The following is a 22576-nucleotide window of genomic DNA, read 5'->3' on the forward strand; positions in this document are numbered from 1 at the left end:
GCCTCTAGAAGCTGGAAAAGGCAAGAAGAAGGATCAGTAATTGAAAAATATGACCTTGATGATAGAAACAACATGGGAGATCCCATGATAGAATTTTGCAAGATCAGCAACTTGTTCACTGGAAATACCTTTTTTCAACAACATAAATGGTGACTATACACCTGAACCTCACCAAAGGGAATACGCAAGAATGAAATTGACTGTGGAAAGAGACAGCAGAGAATTTTGTTATCATCGGTCAGAACAAGGCCAGCGGCTAACTACAGAACACCATCAATTGCTTGTATGCAAGCTCAAGTTGAAGCTGAAGAAAATTAAAATAAGCCCACACAAGCCAAAGTATGACCTTGAGTATCAACTTCATTAGCCACTAAAAAAACTCTGTTGCCGTCAAGTCGATTATGACTCCCAGTAAGACAGAGTAGAATTGCCCCATAGGCTTTCCAAGGCTGTAATATTTACAGAAGCAAATTGCCACACCTTTCTCCCCTGGAGCAGCTAGTGGGTTCAAACCGCTGACCTTTTGGTTAGCAGCCGATCCCTTAACCACTGTGCCCATCAGGGCTCCTTGGTTAGCCATTAATGAGACGCAAATCAAAACCAAAAGAAGATAGCACTTCATTCCCACTAGGAAGGCTAAGATTTAAAAAATGGAAAACAAGAAATGTTGGCGAGAATGTGAAGAAACTGGAACACTTGTCCATTGGTGGTGCGAATGAAAAATAATAGTACAGCCACTATGGAAAATAGTTTGGTGGTTGCGCTAAAAGCTGAGCACAGAGCTATCATATGACCCAGCAATTACACTCCTAGGTATATATACCCAAGAGACTTGAAAACAGCAACACAAACATGCACATGTACACCAATGTTCATTGCAGCACTATTCACAATGAATGGATAAACAAATTGTGGTATATACATACAATGGAATACTTCTCAGCTATAAAGAGCAATGAAGTTCTGATACATGCTACAACATGCATGAACCTTTAAAACATGCTGAGTAAAGTGAGTCAATCACAAATATTGGACAAATATTGTATGATCTCACTTATATGAAATAGCTAGAATAAGCAATGAATAGAGATAAAAGTTTAATAGAAGGCACCAGGGTCAGGAGAAAGGGGGAAAGGGGTAGTCATTGTTTAGAAAGCAATGAGTTTCTATTTATAGTGACAGGAAATTTGGTAATGGATATTGGTGATGGTTGCACATCATGGATGTAATTGGTATCATTGAATTGTTTGCATGCAAAATGATCAATTGGCAAATGTTGTGTTACATATATTTTTAAATAACAATAAAAAAATAAATACCTGAATCCATAACATAACATTACAGAGTAAGGAAGTAGAAAAAGTACTAAATTCAAAGCTAGCAGAAGAAAGGAAATAATAAAGGCCAAAATGGAGATAAATGAATTAGAGGATAGAAAAACAATGAAGAATATCAATGAAATCAAAAGTTGGTTCTTTGAAAAGATCAACAAAATGACAAATCTCTAACTAGAACTGACTAGGAAAGAGAGACATAGAAAGAAAGATAAGATTCAAATTACAAAATCAGAATGAAAGTGGGGACCTCACTACCGATTTTACAGAAATAAAAAAGAATTGTAAGAGAATACTATAAATTACTGTATGCCACCAAACTGGACAACTTAAATTAAATGAATAAATTTCTACTAACACACAAACTACGAACACTGGCTCAAAAATAAATACAAAATCTGAATAGACATATAACAAGTAAGGAGATTAAATCGGTAATCAAATAAATCTCCCAAAAAAGAAAACCCCAGGACCAGATAGCTTCACTGGTGAATTCTACCAAACATTTGAAAAAGAATTAACATCAATCCTTCTCAAACTCTTCCAAAAATTGAGAGAATAGGACACTTCCTAATTTGTTCTATGAGGCCAGGATTACCTTGATACCAAAGTCAAAGACATGACAAGGGGAAAAACAACGACAACAACAACGAAACTACAAGTCAATATCGCCATGAACATAGATGCAAAAACCCCCAATAAAATACTAGCAAACCAAATTCAGCAGCATGTTAAAAGGGTTGTATATCATGATCAAGTGGAATTTATCCAGGAATGCAAGGGTTATTCAACACACTAGAATCAATTAATGTAATACAACACATTAATAAAATGAAAAAAAAAATCATCTTGACTGATGCAAAAAAGCACTTGACAAAATCCAAGCCTCTTTCATGATAAAGAAAAAACAACACTCGATAAATTAGGAATAGAAGGATACTTCCTCAACACGATAAAGACCATATATGAAAAAGCCACACCTAACACCATACTCAACAATGAAAGACTGAGTTTGCCCTAAGATCAGGAGCAAGACAAGGATGCTCACTTTCATCACTTCTATTCAACATAGTACAGGAAGTGCTAGCCAGGGCAATTAAACAAGAAGAAGAAATAGAAGACACCCAGATTTGAAAGAAAACAGTAAAATTATCTCTGTTCACAGATGACATAATCTTACAGCATCTTTTAGAATCCTAAAGAATCCATGAAAATCTGTTAGAGTTAATAAACAAATTTAAAGTTTCAGGGTACAAAATCAAAACACAAAAATCAGGTATATTTCTATACATTATCAATAATCAATGCAAAAGCGAAATTAAGAAAATAATTCCATTTACAACAGCATCAAAAAGAATAAAATACTGAAAACAAATTTAACAAAGGAGATGCAAAACTTATTCACTGTACCCTATAAAATGTTGCTGAAAGAAATGAAAAAAGGATAAATAAATAGACATTCTGTGTTCATGGATTAGAAGACATAATATTATTAAGATGACAATATTACCCAAAGCTACATATAGATTCAATGCAATACCATCAAAATCCCAACAGCTTTTCTCTCAGAAACAGAAAAACCCATTACTGTGGAATTAAAAGTGACCTCAAATAGCCAAAACAATATTGAAAAAGAAGAACAAAGTTGGAGGACTCACACTTATGGATTTTAAAACTTATCACAAAGCTACATAAATCAAAATAGTGTTGTACTCTTATAAAGATAGACATGTAAAACCAAAACCAAAAACAAACCCATTGCTGTCGAGCCAGTTCTGACTCATAGCGATCCTATAGGACAGAACAGAACTGCCCCATAGGGTTTCCAAGGAGTGACTGGTGGATTCAAACCACCAGCCTTTTGGTTAGCAGCCGAGCTCTTAACCACTGCACCACCAGTGCTCCCAAAGATAGACATATAGACCAATGGAATAGAATAGCAAGCCCAGAGATAGACGCTTACCTATATGGTTAGTTGGTTATTGACAATGGTGCCAAGACCATTCAATGGGGAAAGGATAGTCTTTTCCACAAATGGTGCTAGGAAAACTGAATATCCACAAGAAAAAGAATGAAGTTGAATTCTTACCTTACACCATACTCAAAAATTAACCCAAAATGGATCAAAGATCTAAATCTAAAAGCTAAAGCTATGAAACACTTACATGATAACACAGAGGGAAAGCTTCATGATCTTGGATGTGGCAACAGATTCTTGGGTATGACACCAAAATCACAGGCAATAATAGAAAAAAATAGATAAATTGGGCCTTATGAAAATTAATAACTTTTGTGCATCAAAGGACATGATCAAGAGAGTAAAAAACAACCCACGTAAGGGTAGAAAATATTTTCAAATCATTAATCTGTTAAGGGACTAAAATCCAGAATATATAAATAACACAACTCAACAACAACAAAAAACAAACAACCCAATTAAAAAATGGTCAAAGGCCATGGTTTCAGGGGACACCTAGGTCAATTGGCGTTATAAAATCTATTAAGAAAACATTCTGCATCCCACTTTGGAGAGTGGCATCTGGGGTCTTAAATACTAGCAAGCGGCCATCTAAGATTCATCAATTGGTTTCAACCCACCTGGAGCAAGGGAGAATGAAGAACACCAAAGATGCAAGGTAACCATGAGCGCAAGAGACAGAAAGGGCTACATAAACCAGAGCTACATCATCCTGAGACCAGAAGAACTAGATGGTGCCCAGCTACAACCAATAACTGCCCTGACAGGGAACACATCACAGAACCCCTGAGGGAGCAGGAGAGCAGTGGGATGCAGACCTCAAATTCTCGTAAAAGACCAGACTTAATGGCCTGACTGAGACTAGAAGGACCCTGGGGGTCATGGTCCCCAGGCCTTCTGTTAGCCCGAGACAGGAACCATTCCCAAAGCCAACTCTTCAGACAGGGATTGGACTGGACTATGGGATAGAAAATGATAATAGTAATGAGTGAGCTTCTTGGATCAAGTAGACACATGAGACTATGTGGGCAGCTCCTGTCTGGAGGGGAGATGAGGGGGCAGAGGGGGTCAGAAGCTGGCTGAATGGACATGAAAATAGAGAGTGGAGAGAAGGAGTGTGTTGTCTCATTAAGGGGAGAGCAATTAGGAGTGTATATCAAGGTGTATATAAATTTTTGTATGAGAGACAGACTTGATTTGTAAATTTTCACTTAACACACAATGAAAATTAAAAAAAAAAAAAAGGTCAAAGGACCTGAATGGACATTTCTGCAAAGAAGTTACACAAATGACCGGCAAGCACACAAAAGATACTCAACATCGTTATAGTTGTTAGTTGCCATTGAGTCAGCTCCAACTCACAGCTAACTTATATATAAAAGAACGAAACGTTTGGCCCTGTGCCATCCTCACAATCGCTGGTGTGTTTGAGCCCACTGTTGCAGCCACTGTATCATTATTCTGAGTGCCTTCTAACCTGAAGGGTTTGTCTTCCAGCACTATATCAGACAATATTCTATTGTTATTCATAAGATTTTCATTGACTAAATTTTAGAAGTATATCACCAGGCCCTTCTTCCTAGCCAGTCTTAGTCTGGAAATTCCACTGGAATCTTCTCACCATGGGGGATTCTGAAATACCAATGGCATAGCTTCCAGCATCATAGCAACATGGAAGCTGCCACAGAATGACAAACTAACAGATGTCAGTAATTAGAAAAACGCAAATCAAAATCACAATGATATACCACTTCACACCTACTAGGATGGCTATTATAAAAATAAAATAACAAGTGTTGAAGAAAATATGAAGAAATTGGAATGCTCGTACATTGCTGGTGAGAATGTAAAACCGTGCCATTGCTACAAAACAAAGTCTGGAAGTTCCTCAGTTAAACATAGAACTACCTTATAAGTTAGTGTTATGGCTTAAATTGTGTCCTCTCCTGCCCGCCCCCCTCCCCCCGCCAAAAAAAAAAAAAAAAATACATGTGGAACCCTAACCCTTATACCTGTGGATATAATCCCATTTGGAATAGTGTTTTCTTTGATATGTTTGTAAGGTCTAATCAGTGTAGGGTGTGTCCTAAACCTAATCACTTTTGAGATATAAAAAGAGTAGATTAGACACAGGGGAAAAAAGCACAAATGGGGGAAAGATACCACTTGCAGATCACCAAGGAACCAAGGAACACTAGAGAAGCTGCGATAAGAATTTTCCCCCAGAGCAGACAGAAAGAAGGCCTTCCCCTAGAGCCAGGGCCCTGAATTCAGACTTCTAACCTCCTAAACTGTGAGAAAATAAATTTCTGTTCATTAAAGCCACCAACTTGTGGTATTTCTGTTACAGCAGCACTAAGAAACTAAGATACCTAGCAATTCCACTCCTAGGTATGTACCCAAAAGACTTGAAAGCAGGGACTCAGACATATACTTGTACACCAATGTTCATAGCAGTATTATTTACAACAGCTAAAAGGCGAAAATAACCCAAATGTTCACCAACAGATGAATGGATAAACAAAATGTAGAATATACCTACAATGGAATATTATTCAGCCATAAAAGAAATGAAGTTCTGATACATGCTACAACACTTAGTAAAACACGCTAAGTGAAATAAACCAGACATGAAAGGACAAATATTATATGACTGCACTTAGTTAAGGTATTTAGAATAAGCAAATTCATCCAGGTAAAAACTAGAATCGAGGTTAGCAGGGGCTGAGGGGTAGGAGGTAATGGGGAGTTATTGTTTAATGGGTATAGAGATCCAGTTCATAATGACAAAAAAAGATCTGAAAATAGATAGTAGTGCATGAGGTCCCTCTCCTCTCTGCTCAATTCTCTCTTTTATGTCTCAAAAGAGGCCGACTCAATTTATAACCTAATCCTGTAGATTGAGTCCTGCCTTATTAACATAACTGCCTCTAATCCTGCCTCTTTAACATCATAGAGATTAGGATTTACAGCACAGGGTAATTACATCGGATCACAAAATGGCCGACAACCACACAATACTGGAAATCATGGCCTGGCTAAATTGGCATATTTTGGGGGGACACAATTCAATCCATAACAGAGGATGATGAGACGAATGTAGGATTGAGAGAGCGAGCTTTGCCAGAACATCCATATATACTGGATGCAGGCCACATCGCCAAGGAAACTCCCCTTCCAAATGATTTGTGCTCGCATTAGATGACAAAATGAAGGATGATTACATAATATCTAATTTTTTTTCACCAAACCACTAAGAATTATGGCCTAGCCAAATTGACACCTAACATTAATCATCATAGTTTACACCTTGCCAACTTGGCACAAGTACACATCTTCTTAAATCATGCATAATCTCTAAATAAAGACAATTATAAAGTAATACTTGCACGTAATATAATACAACTAACATGTATACAGCCAAAAACTCACTAACCCCTGTTTACATCTTATATTTCCATAATAAGTAATGAAATAAGGGAGGGAAGAAAAAAAAGATATTTGATGTACACATACACACATATATGGGTTGCTATGTTTTTTTATATGCATTGGCGTTCACTCCATGGTAATGGATTTATATATATGTGTGTGTGTATTTCTGAAACTGGTCACATGATTGTAGCCAGTATTTAGAACTACTTTCTTCCACCACCCATTCTGTATTCCCTTTCCCCTCAGCAGGCACCTCAGCTGGTTGTGGTTCTTTGCCTGGTGGGGTGACCCAAACTTTCATTCCTGAAGGGTCTGGGCCGTTAGTAGTCATGTTAGAATTGGGTTGCTGTAGTTTTCCATTGACTTTAATCATAGGGCATGGTAGTACTAAGAGACATCCTAAGAAATCTCCTGTATTTCAGACACATTCTTTACCTCCACTATGTAATGTTAATTCAATTTCCCCCTTGGTAATCGGGATCAATCACACCAGCCAATACGGTATCTCCCTTCTTTGCCTGTTGATCCAGAGTCATGAGGAGACCAAAGTAGCCAGGTGGCATACTTAACTTCCAGTTCAATGCAATCGATGTTGTGTTTCCAGGTGGGGCATTCCTCTCTTTGGAACTAAGACCTCTAGACTTGCAGAGCATAGGGTCTTGGGGACAAAAAGCAAAAATCTTGCAAATCAGTCTCTAGGGGTAATAGTGAGTGGTGCCATTCCCTTTTCTAGCCCCTTGATTCCTGAACTCATGAATCCTGGGAGAAAGAGCACCATATACTGAACACAGGTTTAGAGCATATACAGCCTCCTGGAGAACATTTGCTCCAACCCTGCAAGGTATTGCCACATAGCTGGCACTGTCATTGTGTCTTTAAAAGGCCTTTTCATTGTTCTGTCAAGTCAGCTGCTTCAGGATGTTGGGGAACATGGTAAGACCAGTGAACTCCATGAGCATGGGACCACTGTTGCACTTCATTTGCTGTGAAGTGAGTCCCTTGATCCAAGGCAATGTTGTGTGTGATACCATGAGGGTGGATAAAAGCATTCTATGAGTCCACAGATGGTAGTTTTGACAGAAACATTGCATGCAAGAAAGGAAATCTATATCCAGTGTAAGTATCGACCCTAGTAAAAACAAAACACTGTCATTCCCATGATGGAAGTAGTCGAGTATAATGAACTTGCCACCAGGTTGCTGGCTGATCACCACTAGGAATGGTGCCACATTGGAGACTCAGTGTTGGGCTCGGTGGAAATTCATGTTGCTGAGTCCATGCATAACCTCCATCACTGCCACCATTAACAGTTTGTTCATGAGCCCATTGGGCAATGACAAGAGTGGCTGGAGAAAGAGGATGACTGGTATCCACAGAAGGTATCATCCTAGCCACTTGATTGTTAAAATCCTCCTCTGCCAAGGTCAGCCTTGGTGAGTATTGACATAAGACACAAATATCTTCACTTCTTTGGCCCATTCAGAGAGGTCTATTCACATACCTATTCCCCGTACCACCTTGTCACCAATATTCCAATCATGTTTCTTCCAAGTCCCTGATCATCCAGCCACAGCCCATGAATCAGTATACAATCACACATCTGGCCGTTTCTCCTTCCAAACAAAGAGAACAACCAAGTGCAATGCTTGAAGTTCTGCCCACTGGGAGGATTTTCCTTCAGCACTGTCCTTCAGGGAGGTCCCAGAAAGGGGCTATAGTCCTACCACTGTCCACTTTCAAATGATGCCTGCATATTGCATAGGGCCATCTATAAACCAGGTAAAAGAAGAGTCTCCTTTTCCTCAGTTAATTTATCATAAGGAACTCCCCAAGAGGCTATCCATAGGTGCAGATTGGGAGAGGGAAGGTAATGTGACAGGGGCGGGAACCCTGGGCATTTGGGCTACTTCCTCATGTAACTTACTTGTGCCTTCAGGTCCTGCTTGAGCCTGATCTCATACATACCACTTCTATTTAATGATAGAGTTCTGCTGTGCACGTCTGTCTTAGTCATCTAGTGCTACTATAACAAAAATACCGTAAGTGGATGGCTTTTACAAAGAGAAATTTACTTTCTCACAGTCTATTAGGCTACAAGTCCAATTTTAGGGCATCAGCTTCAGGGGAAGTCTTTCTCTGTCACCTCTGGAGGATGGCCCGTTATTAATCTTTCCTTTGTCTGGGAGCTTCTCAGCACAGGAACCTCCCATCCAAAGGACGTGCTGTATTCCCAGTGCTGCTTTCTTGGTGGTAGGAGGTGTTCCCGTCTCTCTGCTCACTTCTCTCATTTATATCTCAAAAGAGATTGGCTCAAGACACAATCCAATCTTGTAGATCGAGTCCTGCCTCATTAACATAACTGCTGCCTATCCCACCTCATTAACACCATACGGGTGGAATTTACAACACATAGGAAAATCCATCAGATGACAAACTGGTGGACAATCCCACAATATTGGGAATCACGGCATAGCCAAATTGATACACATATTTTGGGGGGACACAATTCAATCCATGACACCATCCAACTTTATGGCTCTATGGGTGAGGTAACACCCAGTTCATGATGGGCAGCACAGGCTGCATGGTGACTTGATGGCCAATGGTTAAGCATTCAGTCTCTACTAAGGCCCAGTAACAAGCCAAAGCTGTTTCTCAAAAGGAGACTAGTTATCCACAGAGAATGGCAGGGCTTTGCTCCAAAATCCTAAGGATCTGCACTATGATTTGCCAATAGCAACCTGCCAAAGACTCCAAACAACATTACTATCTGCCACTGATACTTCAAGTATCATTAGATCAGCTGGATCATATGGCCCAAGTAGCAGAGCAGCTTGCAGAGTTGCCTGAACTTGTTGCAAAGCGTTCTGTTATTCTGGGCCCCACTCAGAAGTAGCAGCTTTTCAAGTCACTTGATAATAGGCTGGAGTAGCACAACCAAATGAGGAAACGTTACTTCCCAAATCCAAAGAGGCCCACCAGGAATTGAGCCTCCCTTTTAGTTGTGGGAAGGGCCAGATATAACAACTTATTCTATACTTCAGAAGGAATATCTCCACATGCCCATACCACTGGACCCCTAGAAATTTCAGAGGTGGAATGTGCCTGAATTTTTGTCAGATTAAAGTCCCACCCTCTAGCACATAAGAGTCTTCCCAATAAATCTAGAGTTAATGACATTTCTTCTTTACTAGGTCTAATCAGCATAATGTCATCATTGTAACAGACCAGTGTGAGCAAGGTCCTGTGGACTAAATTATGACGTAGGGCTGAAGAGTTGGTATACCCCTGAGATAGGACAGTGAAGGTGTATTGCTGGCCTTGCCAACTGAAGGCAAACCACTTCTCGTGGTCTTTAGAAACCAGAATTGAGAAAAAAGCATTGGCCAGACCAATAGTTGCACACCATGTGCCATGAGCTGTATTAATTTGCTCGAACAGTGACACCACATCTGGAACAGCAGCTGTAATTGAGGTCACCACCTGATTAAGTTTACAATAATCCAATGTCATTCTCCAAGATCCACCTTTGTTTTTGCACAGGCCAAATAAGAAAGTTGAATGGAGATGTGGTGAAAATCACCACCCCTGTATTCTTCAAGTCCTTGATGATGACACTCATCTCTGCAATCCCTCCAGGAATACCGTATTGGTTTTGGTTTACTATTTTCCATGTAAAGGGCAGTTCTAATGGTTTCTACTTGGCTTTTCCTACCATGATAGCCCTTACTCCACATGTCAGTGATGCAATGTGGGGGTTCTGCCTGTTGCTGAGTATGTCTATTCCAATTATGCATTCTCAGAAATCACTACAGGGTAGGTTCAGGGATCCACTGGACCCACTGTGAAAAGGACCTGAGCTGAAACTCCATTAGTAAGCTAATCTCCATAAGCCCCTACTGTGACTGGTGGGCCACAGTGACATTTTGGTTCCCCTGGAATTAGTGTCAGTTCAGAGCTGGTGTCCAGTAATCTCCAAAAAGTCTGATTATTTCCTTTTCCCTAGTAAACTGTCATTCTCGTAAAAGCCCACAAATCCCTTTGAGAAAAGCTGGGAGAAAGATCAACAGTATAAATTTTTGGCAATTTAGTCAAGTCCTTCCTCAAGAGGACCTGGCTTCCTCTTCATTCAACTGGTTGTGGGTCTGTAAACTGGCTCAAGTCTGGGAATTGGCTGAGAAGCTGTGACTCACTATTCTGGTTATTCAAGTTAGAATGCTGTTCACTTGACCTAGAATTCTTCCATTTGTACAGATCGAGCAAATATTTGGTAGATTTCCCATCTATTTCACTGCTAGGGACACCACGAGTAAGTAGCCAATGCCATAAGTCCATACGAGTCAGACTACTCTGATTACTGCTTTGATTCCCCTGTCCATTACAGTAACCATGCCAATCTTGTCTTTGGTGATTGAGTGCTACCAGTTGGCCACAACCACCCCAGGGTCCGATCAGTCCCATTATAGTTAGGAGTCTTAATTCAGTTAGGGCAGTTTCCACTGTCAAATCTGACTTACATAAAATAGCAATCACAACAGTCTTCAGGGATGCTGGGGCTCCCTTCACAAATTTGCTCTTCACAGTTGTGGTGAAAGATGTGTCCTCTGGGCACTCTATGGGTGGGCCTGTAGGTCCAACCAGATGAATCTACTCTAACACGTCAATTTTCCTAAGTATTTTGACACCCTCTTCTACAGTGTACCAAGACAGTTCTGGCATTTCAATTTGATTTAGTGTAGATCACTGCTTAATCCATGCTTCAGTGAACCAACCAAATAAACTATTAGATCCTTTTCTAACCTCTTGAGCTGAAACATTGAATGAACGATCTGTACTTAGTGTGCCCCTATCAATAAACTCAGACTGATCCAACTTTATGTCCCTTGCACCATTACCCCACACCCTTAATAGCCATTCCCACACATATTCCTTAGGTTTCTGTTTGTATATTTTAGAAAAACTAAGCAGTTCTTTTGGAATGTAGTGTACCTCCTCATGGGTCACACTTTGTACTTCACCTCTTGGGGCTCACTGGGACTTAAGTCTAGTTATACGTCTAGAAGCAAAAATGGGCAGTGGACATGGGTCCTGGAAACATTCGGCAAAGTCTTGTAAGTAATTTGCCTCAGGCAATGCCCCAGGCAATGCCGAATGCACTGTCCTAGGTGATATCTCAAAGACTCTTTAGACACAGCTGGGTTAATCTCATCAGATGGGGGTGGAGGGGATAATGGTTTTACTGGAGAGGGTAGCTTAACAGACAAGATGGAGCAATCTCTTCAGATGGGAGTGAGAGGGCTGGTTCTGTCGGCAGAAGTGATTCAACAGAATTTAGGGGCTCAATGTCCCCAGCTTCCTGATTATCTGCCCATATGTCCCCATCCCAAGATTCAGAATCCCATTTCTTCCCAATCAATGCCCCCACTTTAACTTCAGACATTATTCAAGGTTGGGAATTCAAGTGGCATTGTAATTCAGCCACTCTTAGGATAAGACTCTGGGTTTAGTTTTCAGCAATATCAACTCCGTTACTACAAGAAATAATGCTTTCGTCCAGGGCACAAGTGGTAACTTTCAGGTCTTTCACGTAGCCCTTGAGCTGTGACTCTGTAGCCTTGAGCGCATCCCCTTCTTTCCCTACTTTGTCTAGTAACGTAGGCCCAATCAACCAGCTTTCTTACACTTCTTAGTCTGACAAAATTGTAGAAAAGTATCAAATATGCAATCACCCAGAGCTTGTGTCTCACAAATATTTGATCTAATGGTGTGATATTTTGCATATTTCTATTGCCACCTCATATCATTGATTAGCAGTGGCCTCTTTACTACTGGAAGCAGAGTCATCAGTGCCTTTAAGATAGACAGACTTGAGAATCAAGTCAGAAAACTCATGCTTAAAATTTTGTTCCTCTAGAACCACTCTCAGTACCAAATGTCTTAGGCTGGGTTCTCTAGAGAAGCAAAATATGTGAAGTGTATATAAAAAGATGTAGAGATTTATTTATGGGAAATGGCTCAGTTGTGGTGGCCGGCAAGTCCCAAATCCATGGGTCGGGCATCAGGCTGGAGGCTTCTCCTGACTCACATGGTTGCAGGTGCTGATGAACCCAAAATCTTCAGGCCAGTTAGCAGGTTGCTGGCTCATGTCCCAAGAACCAGAGGTCAGATGATGATGAGATGAGTGCAGGATCGAGAGAGACAGAGAGAGAGAGAACTTCGCAAGAACATCTGTATATATAGGATGCAGGCCACATCCCCAAGGAAGCTCCCCTTCCAACTGATTCACTGCTCACATCAGATCACAAAATGGGGGATGATTACATATATCTGCTAAGCCACTGAGAATCATGGCCTAGCCAAGTGGACACATAATATTAACCATCACACTAAGTGAAAGGAGGCAGTCACAAAAGACTACACATTATATGATTCCAGCTATAAGAAATTTCCAGAACAAGCCAATCTATAGACACAAGGATAGATACAAAGTATTTGAGTGGTTACTTAGGGCTGGGGGTGGGGATCATGGGATGGGAGGTTTGGTGGGGTGGTAGCTAAAGGGATCAGTGTTCATTTTTGAGGTGACGAAAATCTTCCAAATTTGTGGTGACGGTTGAACAATTCTGAATATACTAAGAAACACTGAATTGTAGACTTTGAGTAGGCGAATTGTACGTTGTCTTAGTCATCTAGTACTGCTATAACAGAAATAGCGCAAGTGAATGGCTTTAAAAAACAGAAGTTTATTCTCTCATAATCTAGTAGACTAGAAGTCCAAATTCAGGGTGTCAGCTCCAGGAGAAAGCTTTCTTTGTGGGCTCTGGAGGAAGGTTCTTGTCATCAATCTTCCCCTGGACTAGGAGTCTCTCTACTCTGGAACCCTGGGTCCAAAGGATGCACTGTGCTCCTGGCTCTGTTTTCTTGGTGGTATGAGGTCCCCCATCTCTCTGTTTGCTTCTCTCTTTTATATTTCAAAAGAGATTGGCTCAAGACACAATCCAATCTTGTAGATTGAGTTCTGCCTCCTTAACATAATTGTCCCCTATCCCCCCTCATTAACATCATAGAGGCAGGATTTACAACACTTAAGAAAATCTCATCAGATGACAAAATGGTGGACAATCACACAATACTGGGAATAATGGCCCAGCCCAATTGATACACACATTTTTGAGGGAGACAATTTAATCCATGTCATATGGTATGTGAATTATATCTCAAAAAAGCTGTTACAGAAAGAAAGGAAGGAGGGAAGGAAAGAGAGTGGGAAGAAGTGAGAATCCTTTGGACGTTTTTGAGCAAACGGCTACACGATGTTCTGAAAAGATCCCTCTGGTTGCCGTAGGGAAATAGGTCGAAAGGATGAGAATGAAAGCGGCAAAAGGATAGCTGCTGTAGCCCTCCAGAGGGTGGTGGTGGTGATGGAGAAAAGTGGGTGGACCTGAGGAGTAACAAGACAGACCTTGGTGACGGACTAGAAATGGGAAATGATGAAGAGGGAAAAGAAAAAGAGGTTCCTGGGTGACCCAGGATCTGGCTTGTACAACCGAGTGGTGGGCTGAGACAGAGCCACTGGGAGGAAGCCAAGTTTGTAAGGGGGTAAGATCATGAGTCTGAGTCTGGATGTGTTGAGTCTGAGGTACCTCTGAGACATCCCAGGGGAGGCATCAAGGGTGGTGGGATCTGCAGGTGGGAGGAGATGTAAATCTGTGAGACATAAAATGTGGGTGGTGACTGACCCCACAGATCTGCATGAGATTATAAAGGGATAAAGTGTGAAAGAGAAAGACAAGTGGCCTGGGACTAGCCAGATGAAGGAGGATGAGCCAGCAGAGGAAACTGGAAAGCAGTGGGCTGAGTACTGAGGAAAGGAACACGTGAGTTCTGCTCTGTCCTGGGTGCCAAGTGCAGCAGACAGTAAAGGCAAGGTTATGCTGCAAAACAAATCTCCCTAAAATTCCAAAGACCTAAAAAGACAAAGGTGGATTTCCCTCTCACTGTGCAGGTTAAGTGCTGTGGTTGCTAACCAAAGGGTCAGCAGTTTGAATCCACCAGGCACTCCTTGGAAACTGTATGGGGCAGTTCTACTCTATCCTATAGGGCTGCTATGAGTTGGAATCATCTCGACGGCACTGGATTTGGTTTTTATGGTTTTGTGCAGGTCCAGCACAGACCAGCAGGGACTCTGTTTGTCCTGGTCACTCAGGGACCCGTGTTAATGGAGGCTTCATCCTAACACCAGCTTCCACAATTGTCTAGGCAACATGGGAATCGAACACTCTCTCTTATTTGCTGGCTAAGAAAATTACATGACCTTGCTAACTTCAAAAGAGGCAGAGAAAGATACTCATACCAGGGGCTCCCAAAGGAAGAAAGCTGGGAGTTCTTGGTGGGCAGCACTAGTGACTAACACACCAAGGAAAGAGTGACCAAGAGGAGGGGTTGGCTGTCTGAGCCAGATGCTGCGAGCCAAGTAACAAGAAGACAGAAATGGCCTTTAGTTAATGTGATATGGAGGTCCTGGTGACCTGAGGAGGTGTTTGGGTGCCTGAACTGGCCAAAAGCCAGACTGGAATTGGTTGGGGATGGACTGGGAGGTGAGTAAATGAAGACAGGAAGTGTGGGCCACTATTTCCATTATTTCTGCTGGGAGAAGTAGAGAGAGACAGAAAAGATGCCAGCATGATATACGGAAAAAGTTCCATTTTTCTTTTTTAGTGGAAGATACCTTGAGTGTGTGTAAAGGATCGTTGAAAGGGAGAGGTCATCTATGCAAGAGAAAGAAGGGAAAATCAACAGGGTAAGGTGAACACAGAGATCTATATACATGAATGTACCTAGGACCCTGGAATTTCCTGTCCAAACAGCTCTGAGCTCACTACAAGGGCCTGCATGGTGGGCCTCTTCCTCAGGCCCATTCTCCTGTGGGTGGACAGCATCCAACAGTATGTGCATCCCAAGGTCCAAAGGGGGCCAAGCAGTGGCTGTTTGTAAGGCATGCAGACAGAGTCTGGAGGTGCAGGCTAGTGCGTCCATACGTGGTCCTGTGAGGGATGGGACCAGGTGTGGGAGAGAAGGGGGATGGGCCAGGGACCAGTTCTTCTCACACCAGTGTTCCAGCACACTGCTCTAAGGAACTAAGAATACCAAATTTGAGCCTGACCTTCCAGATCATTACAAAGGTATTTGTCAAGGTGGGAGAATATAACGTATTTTATTTAACAATTTGCTAGCTTGATTTACACCTTGTAACTATTTAGACATACAATATGCGGGCCTCCACTTATCCTCTTTTTCTGGCCCCTGCAAATGTTAGGGGTGGACCAAGATACGTTAACTGAAAAAAGCAAATCATAGAATAATGTGCATAATATAATCCCAACCCAATTTTTGTGGGAAAACTGTATATAATAGAGCTATGGAAGGATGCATTTTGATTAAGTCAGCCTTTGCTTTGTGACGAAGACCCATAAAATCTCAGTGACACACAACCATAAGGATTTATTTCTCATGTGTCTTTCACTCCTACAGCTCTGCCCCATTAGTCTCACTCTGGGGCTTAGCCTGGAGGGTCTGTAGCTCCCTGGGGCATTGACTTCCTGTGGCCATGGTAGAAGCCTGAGGCAAGCTCAGACACAGGAGCACATTTCAAGAGTCTGTTCCCTCCATGTTTGCTAATTTCCCTTTGTTGTTGTTGTTGTTGTTGTTAGCTTCAGTGGAGTCTGCCTCCCACTCATGACAACCCCATGCACAACAGAACAAAACACCGCTAGGTCCTGCACCATCTGCATGACCGGTTGCAGATGGTGATCTGCTTCCAAAAATCAGCCAATGAAAACCCTATGGATCACAACTTCCCTTTAGCCAAGCCCCAAATCGGGAGGTGGAGAAGCTCATTCTGCAGATCATAGGCTATGGCAAGGTTGCACATGCATAAAGCTACTTACTACAAGCCAAAAAAAAAAAAAAAAAAACCACAAACCCATTGCCATCCAGTTGATTCTGACTCATAATGACCCTACAGGTTTCCAAAGAGCGCCTGGTGGATTTGAACTGTAGACTTTTTCGTTAGCAGCCATACCTCTTAACCACTACGCCACCAGGGTTTCTGAAAGCTACTACAGTCACAGAAAAATCAGAATCAATCATTGAACCCATTGCACATACCAAACTAAGATTCTCTAAACCCCCCCCCCCGCCAAAAAAACCCCACCGTGGAGTCGATTCCGACTCATAGCGACCTTATAGGAGGAGGGAAATGAGATTTCCAGAGTGTGAGAGGGTTCATTGGTTATTTGTTGCAATTACTAAAAGAATACATGTTTTAATTCTTTCACAACTTGTATGCCTTCTCATATTCCTTCTGTAATAAAATAAAAATAAAAAGATCTCAGTTCTCTCCAATTCCTGTCAAAGTCCTAATATAAAATTTTGACTAGTTGATTAACCTGGAAGACTGGCTAGCCATTTTGAAAAAGAAATTCTTTTTAAGACCCTCAAACCATAAACAAAGCTTAATTCTAAAAGGATGAACCACCTAAATGTAAAAGCAGAACTGTAAAAATTCGTAGGGAGATAATATTTTGCAATCTATCAAGATGCTTTTTCTTTTTGCACATCCTTGGGTGACCTTCCAGCTTTTCAGCCAGAGGCTTGCATTGCCTAGAGGTGGAGGGGGATGGAAGGAGGGAGAGGAGAGGAGAAGGGGGAGGAGGAAGGCCAAGGGGTGGAGGAGGAAGGAGGAGGAGAAGGAGGAAAGAGAAGGGGCAGGAAGAAGGGAAGGGGCTGTCGAACACCCACCAGGCCAGGCACTTTTCCAGAGCAGCCTGGTGGGAGGTAGAGCCTCTTCTTCCCCACCGCCCCAACAGAGGCTCAGAAACCACCATATTCAGTAACTGCATCAAAAACCCAATTCTGCCAGGAGAGGCCATTTGGGGTCCTTGGACAAGAAGGGGGTTGGGATAGGAGGCAAAGGACCTGTGTGTATCAAAGGAGTCACAGGTAGGGTGTCTACTAGGCCTGGTGATGTGAGAAAAGCGAGTTGCAACAACAAGATGCTAGAGGAGATACACATTCAATACCATGTATGTAAAAGTTTAAAAGGTATACAAATGTTACCATTGTGTATGAATACATTCACATGCTGCAAAAAGAAAAATGTGCATGCGAAGGCTGCAGCTTCTGGATGCAGCTACAGGAGGAAAAGAAAGAACGGTTTAAGCTGGTCTGTATCATTTCAGAAGCCCTAGTAACACAGTGGTTAAGAGCAGTTTGAATCCACCGGCTGCTCCTTGGAAACGCTACGGGCTAATTCTACTCTGTCCACTACGAGTCAGAGTCTACCCGACAGGGATTTTTTTTTTGTCATTTCATTTTTAAAGAGGGATCTGAAGCAAATATTCATTTGCTTGTATCTGGGTGGTGGATATATAGGTGGCTGTTACATTATTTTCTATATTTTAAAATATGTGATGGGGAACACAGCCTGCAAATTAGTATAATTTGATCCCAAATTAAAAAAAAAAAACAAAAACACGTGTGTGTATGTGTGTGTGTCTCTCTCTCTGTGTTCAGGGGCTATGCACGTGTCTTTGCACTTGTGCTTCTGTGCATATGTATCTGTGTTGCGTGTGTGTGTACAACTTTATGTGTGTCTGTGTATCTACGTGCATCTGTGAGTGTGCCTGTGTGTGAGCTTCTACGTGTGCACCTTCTTGCGTCTGTGCAACTGTCTGTGTGTCTGTCTCTTTCAGCATCTGCACAGATCTGTGAGTGTATCCGTGTTTATGTGGCTGTGAAATTTTATCCGTAGTTGTACATTTCCGTGTATCGGCGTATGTCCTGTGCATGTGTGTGTGTATCAGTGTGTGGGTGCTTGTCTCTGTGTGCTCATGAATAGGAAAAAGACTTGGGTAGAAAAACACCAAATCATTGGCGTAGCTCCTTCTAGAAGGAAGAAACACAGGGGACTTTTGTTTCCCTTTTGTACATTTTACCGTCGTTTAATTTTTTTTATGATGATCATGTATTCTTTATTAATATTTAAAAATACTTCTAAAAAGACAGTAAAGAGATTCATGGTTTGAAAAATAACATGAAATTACCAGCAGACCCTCAGCGCCCTCTGGGGCTCCTCTGAGCTGATCTGCCCTTTGCTGCCTGGCCTGACCTTTGATCTCATAACTTCTCCACAAAAGCCCTAAGGGCAGAGGACCTGAGGGCACTTTCTAGCCCCACCCCAGGGGCATGGCCCAAAGCAAGCACAAAATTTCTCTGAAGTCTCCCGTTTTATCTTTAAACGCTGGGCAAATTTTGCATTCTCCTCTTTTATGTTTATCTGAAATATATTATCACGAGGTTTTAACACCCAAATCCTGGAGTCGAGGAGCTGGTCAAGGGGACGCCATCTCAGGCACTTTCCCAGGCTCCTTTGCACTGCCCGTGGGTGCTGCTCTCCAGCCTCTCTGAGGTTAGCAGCACCTAGAGAGGAAGATGGGGGCAGAACCACCTGAGAAGCTTTGGAAGGCCAGTTGGGAACGAGGCTAACCACAATCATTTTCAGCTCACACTTGCAGAGCACTTAAACAGGACATGCCATGTTCTACACGTGTGCTATCACATTTTAATTCTCTCAGGAACCCCACCAGACAGGTACTATGATTGTTCCATGTTACACACAAGGAAACTGAGTCTCCGAGAGGTAAACCCAAGGTTGCCCAGCTGGACTCAGGCTCCCCAGCTCCCGCCTGGCACAGATTGTCTCCTGACAGTTATGAGGAAGGGTCAGTTTACCGGCTTTGAACCAAGGAAGGAGTCCCAGGGCAGGTTTCTGATCCACTGGTCTGTTTTTCCCACAGGCTGGACTCCTCAGGAGGGAGAAATTCCCTCAGACCTTTGCAAATGCATGACCCCAGGGCCACTTTAGTGGTCACTTAGAGCCAGGGTAGTGGCCACACAAAGGTATTTACGGGCTGGACTCAATGTTTAAGGCTGTTTTCCTGGGGAACCAGAATAGGCTTAAATTGAGAAAATTGGAGGACCCCAGATAAGGCCTCCATGCCCCCTAGGGATCACAACAGCCTCATCTTGCCAGCCATCCTTCTAGCTTGCTCCATAGTGAGTGCTCTGGGCCCTTCGGGCTGTTCTTGGGCTTCTCCCCATGTAGGGCACCAGAGCTGTGTGGAGATTCATTGACCTGCTGAACCCCAATTGCTGTTGACATGGAACATCCTCACAACAACCCCAAACCCAAGGGGCTGCTGGGGGAAGAGGAAACGGTGAGGAGGGTGGAGGGTCCTGGGGCCAGTTGTCTGGGTGGACAGCCTGGAGGTAGCCATGCTGTCAGATCACCTTCATGTTTGAGTCTAGTCTCTCCTAGGGGTCGGGGAGAAGGCCCTGGAGAGGCCATCACTGTCTCAAGCTTTCCTGGAGCTACCTTTTAGGGCTTGGGGACCTCTCTTTACTGTTTAGTTGTCTGCTTCCCTTCCAGCTCTTAATCTTCGAGAGCCTCAGCCATTAACAGAAAATCCACCCTTCTCCTCCTCCCAGCAAAGCCTGACTTTGCCAGTACACACTTTCTTTGGACTCAGGGCTGCCATCCCATGCCCACCAGCCCAGGGGTAATTCTAGTTGCTCTTAAGAATCCATTCCCCACTAATTGGCTTGGGAATTGTCATGTGACCCAATCTGGGCCAATGGGGTGTGAGAAGGAGGGTTGTGGGGCCACTGGGATAACTCCCTTGCTCTGGATGGGTGTCTATGGAGACGGGAGACTTTGAGCTACATTAATCTTGAGATGAGAGAAGAGCTAGCCTGAGGACAGGCCAAAGTGCTGAGGATGACAGAAGAAAGTGGGGGGACCTGTGGTCCAGGAAGACTCTACTAAGCCACTGAATCAACTCCAGTGTGATTCTACCTCCCCTTTCACATCATGTGAGATAATGCCCCTTTGCTATTGAGTCAATTCCAACCCATGGTGACCCCATGTGTGTCAGAGTAGAACTGCACTCCATAGGGCTTTCAATGGCTGTGATCTTCTGGAAGTAGATTGCCAGGCCTTTCTTTTGCAGCACTGCTGTGTGGATTCAAACCACCAATAGATCCTTTTGAGAATTTAGTGAAAACTCTGAACCCACTCTTGGGAAAAAGACACAAATGCAGAGTTTTGGGCAATTCAGGGGTTGGTTCTCTTGGTCTCCCAGAGGTCCATCCACAGGCCACTTCCATGCTAGGATTCATGGTCAGATCTCCATCTTGCCTAGTTGCTGTCACCCGGATAATATCCCCTAGGCAGGGCAAAGCTACTTCAGCTCTGAGCAGCTGACCTGGACTAGTTGGAAGGCAGATGGTGGTCCTCAGGCAGGAAGAAGGGGGTTGCCTGTAGAACCCAGAGACAGCCCCTGCCATCCCCCACCCCCAATCAGAAACCCTAAGTGCTCACTGTGCATGGTGCCAGGCACCAGGCAGAACTCAGCGATTGCTGGCTGTTTTGTTTTATTGTCTTCAAAGTCTGGCAGGGGCTGACTTGGACCTCTGCTCTCCGGGGAGTAGGCTGGCTGGCCAACAGACAAGAGGCTGGGTTTGGAGAGGCACAAACAGTCCAACGTTTTATTACTTCATTTAGCCTCTGGGTTCTCTGGGGTCCTAACTAGGAGGAAAGAATGAGGATTCCCAAGGTAGAGACAGAAGCCAGGTGGATGTCAGACTCTGAGCTCTGGGCCAGGCCAGCTCAACCCTAGCCTGGACAGGGGCTGTCTCTGAGCCTCTGGGTGGGCTCAGACCAAGGACAGTCTAGGTTTCACCCCAGGGGGCCTGGAGGGAGGAGGGGAAGGAGACAGCCCTGCTGAGAGGGCAGCAGAGTGTCCTTCAGCCTGTTGTTTGCTGGTGTGGTCACAGCCTGCCTAAGAAGGTTGAGTTCAGCAGACTCTGTGATCTCATGTTACTTTCCTTATTGAGGTCCTAATTTTTAAAGGTAACTTTCAAACAACAACAACAAAAAGTACCCAATCACTAACTGGAAGCCAATTTGAAACATCTGGAAACCTGAGGTCTGACCTGCAGAATCTGGATACAAGGCCTGACCTGCTGTATGCTTTCTGTGAGCACATGCAAAGAAGCCTACCTACCACCAAGGACAAGCACCAAGTCCACATTTTCACAAGATATGAAGTATAAGTCTTAATGGCTGAATGACTTAGTCAAATCTCAGTGAAAAAGGAAGTTACATTCTGACTAGACACACATCGTATTTCGTCTCTTGGAATGCAATAATAAGACAAGACGTATTTCACAAGATGTTTCAATATCTTTTCCATCCTAATTATACATCTTCAACTAAAAAAAAATCACGCCATTTCATTATATACCAGAGATCATAAAATGCCTATCATAGTCCATGACCAAGTCTCCCAGTGTAAGAGATGGTTGTCATTTAGCCAAGAACTTTTAAAATACTTGAGAATAAATTATGACCCAAACTTGTTCTTAATGACATGCATAAAGTTCAGCTCTTCAATGAAAGGATTCAGGAATATAAAAACAAAGCACCCAGAAACATTTAGGAAATAAAGATCCTTCAAAATGGTCAGTTCTTGTTTTGATGGAACTGTGCATTTTTAATATAGTTGGTATAAAGTGAAACTCTTAAAAAAAAGGAGGAATTTAAAATAAAGTGGAACATCCTATTTTCAGGGTCACCAATACCACCGGTGAGTTTCGTCTCTTAAACAATGACACTTAGTATCTCTGTAGTTCTATGAATACTTTTGAAGTGTCATATTAAAACCAATCTCTGGCCTTGAGGCAAAGAGAAGCAATTAGTCTTGGAGTT

Source organism: Elephas maximus, chromosome 21 (assembly GCF_024166365.1).
Source record: "Elephas maximus indicus isolate mEleMax1 chromosome 21, mEleMax1 primary haplotype, whole genome shotgun sequence".
NCBI lineage: Eukaryota > Metazoa > Chordata > Mammalia > Proboscidea > Elephantidae > Elephas > Elephas maximus.